Source organism: Zonotrichia albicollis, chromosome 5 (assembly GCF_047830755.1).
Source record: "Zonotrichia albicollis isolate bZonAlb1 chromosome 5, bZonAlb1.hap1, whole genome shotgun sequence".
NCBI classification, from domain to species: Eukaryota; Metazoa; Chordata; class Aves; order Passeriformes; family Passerellidae; genus Zonotrichia; species Zonotrichia albicollis.
Genome location: NC_133823.1, coordinates 21,965,214 through 21,968,312, shown reverse-complemented (window position 1 = coordinate 21,968,312; position 3,099 = coordinate 21,965,214).

The following is a 3,099-nucleotide window of genomic DNA, read 5'->3' as shown; positions in this document are numbered from 1 at the left end:
TAGGTTCTTACCTGTTTTTAAAGAGCCAAGCAGACAGCCCTTAAAAAGTATTATCATCAGAAATCTTGTTGGATATGAAGTGTGCCATGGAAATGCAATAAAAAAGGAAAGGCAACATTGCCCAGAAAATCTTGAGCCAAAAAGGGAAGAGAAAAGTTGTTTACTTAGTTGTTATGAGTCAATGCTTGGTGTATGAATAAAAATGTAAGAGACTTTTATTAGATAAGAGAAATCTGACATGGTTTTAAGGCTCAGACTCTAAATAATAATCTGAAAGCAAATAGAATTTTTGATCCAAGAAAAGTATTTTTTATTGCTTTGAGGTGAATAATTTTAAAATTAAGGACTGAAAACCTGTCCTGTTCTTAGATAAATAAATATCTGATCCATGCCAATTATCAAAAAACTATTTGGATATTTTATTGTGTTTGCATAAGTAGTGAGTACTATGAATGCTGTGAAAACTGTGATTTTATTCTTTTTTTCTCAGTAGATGCAGACTCATATTTGTTTTCTCAGTAGATTCAGATATTAAAGAGCAGTTTGTGTTTAGTATAAAAGCATTTAAAAGTAATCAGAACAATAAGGAAAATGTAATCAAGGGAATATAGCCATAATTAAGTCACATCTGAAAACTTCAGACTGTAGCTTAAAAACTTACCTAAAAGTCCCAGGTTGCATGTCCTGTATGTTTATGAAGTAGAGAAGACAAAAATATATTAATTTTTTTTTCTTTACAATTTAATGTATTTATTTTAAGAAGAGGAAAAGCTGCAATACCATGGACCTCATGGTCTCATTACGTATCCTGGAGGTCCATGATTCAGTGCCAGGGCCAACACATAAAAATTTTTACTTGATAGGTGTGACCCAGACTGAAGAAAAGATAAAAGATTCTTTTACACAATTAAGACAATTAATCAGCCTCTTATGCTCTCTGTCAGCTAATGATGTGTCTCTGCTAGAGAAGAGCCAGCATGAGAACAGAGGAAAGATGATGATAGCTGGAGAGCAGAACATCTTTGCTTTTCTCTAAATATGCTATCTCAACCATAGGATCATCACAATCAGATTTTTGGGATCCTGGTTTAATCAGACCTTGAAAACACATTCCTTCTTCATCTGAATCACATACAGTGTAATTTCCTTAAGTTTTAGAGACTTTTTCTTGCCTACTAACAAAACAAAAAAAAATGGAGCTGCATCTTGCTCAAGTGTTTTATTCTAGCCTTTCAGCTATAAGACGGAATGTGGGGAAGATCAGGACAGTAATAATTATTCATAGTGAAACAAATTCAGGATTCAATATTATTATTTTTTCTTAGGTTTTCTTTCACAGGCAGGAGGGATGTCTGTTCTACTCTGAAGTTTCCCTGCCATGATCCTGACAGTGTCCTGGACGTAGCATCACATCTGAAACCAAGCAATGCACAAAGACACAGATTCCATTGTGTCAATTAACTCCTGAATCTCCATAGGGCTCAAGACCCTCTGCTTAGTTAAGTTCAGTATTTGACACTGATAAAATGGAAAGTAATCTTTAGTTCTTGATACTGTTTAAAGGAATCTGCCTTGCTATTTATTGGGTTGGTAAAATCGAGTACATGCTCATGGTTTTGGCTTCACAAAAGAGGACATGTGCTCTTGTACAAAAAATTATGCTGCTGGAGAGAACAGCAAATCCCTTATTTACTTTTTATCACTGGAGGATGACTTGAGGAACTTAGGACTTTTATGCCCATAGGTCAGGTTTCATGTACATGGAGTTGTACAGTTTGCAGAAACTTTCTGCTCAGCCAAGAGATGAATAATTCCCACTGTCAGGTGGAAGAAGCCAGCAATAACCTGTACTGCCTTTGTTTTGGCTTTGCTTTCTCAATCACTAGGCAGGGAAATGAAGGACAAATGGCCTCCTCAGCTTGTGCTGGCTGAAAGAAGGCTGGGAGGAATAGTTGGATATTGGCAGGTCTGGCAAGGAAATTTTTAGGCGCTTTAGACTGCAGTTCCTATCTCCCACCACTGACAGTCATCCACTGTTCTTTCCCCAACCTTAGTGATTGGAACCCATAGGATAAATCTGGATCTATTATTGTACACACCAGTATAGCAGTAGAAGGCAATCTGTATGCACAAGTTCAGTGGAGAGAGCATAACCTGTGATTTTAAAGCTGTGAATATGTCTTCTAAGCCCCTTGGAAAATTCCATTATTTCACTGGAACTTTTCAAGTGATTTTCACAGATGGCCTAAGATCGTGAATGAAGCTACAAATTCATTTACAGAATAAGTCTGTAAATTGATAAACCAGGAGAGGAATCTTTTTGCCTCAGATACAAATATACCTGTGTATAATGTGCTGGATCTGTACAGAGAATAATTTTTTGTATCATTGTTAGGAGAACTCTTGCTCAATAGGAGTTAAAGACACTGATTTCTATTTTTATAATTAAAGGATAAGCATGTTTCAAAGTGTACTTACACATCCTATAAAGAAAAGAAAACATTCCAAAAAATGGACTGCACCTCAGAGAACTCCCCCTGGTTAATTCTCTTCCTGCAAAAGAGATGATTATTTATATTAGGAGCTACCTATATTAGGAGCCACCTATACTAGGAGCTACAGTCATTCAGACGGATGAAATGGTTACCACACAGTGTTGTAGATTAAGATAATTTTACTGGATATTACACATTACAAAATAGCCGGGCCTTTTAACAAGCTTTAACATCCTTTAAGGACATAAAACCTTATATCAAAACTGTTAAAGAAAAAGATACAACAAGATGACCATTGGGATTATTTTCTGAGTACTTAACATGAATAACCAGACTTAAAAAATTGTTTATGGCTATAATGTCTGAAACTAGTGAAAGGAATGACTGCACAAATTTATGATTTTTAATTTTTGGTTTTTTTTGGCAATGAGTGAGCTTTATTTGTAATGGATGGTGTAATCCTTTGGTAGCTCTTCTGGAACTGGCACTACAACTGTGCGTCTTTTATTACTCAAAGCTTAAAAAAGTGCTTTATTACAGGAAATTTTTATTTTTAACCATTTCTTTTTCAACTAAAGCTTAATGCTATAGAAACCTCAGATAC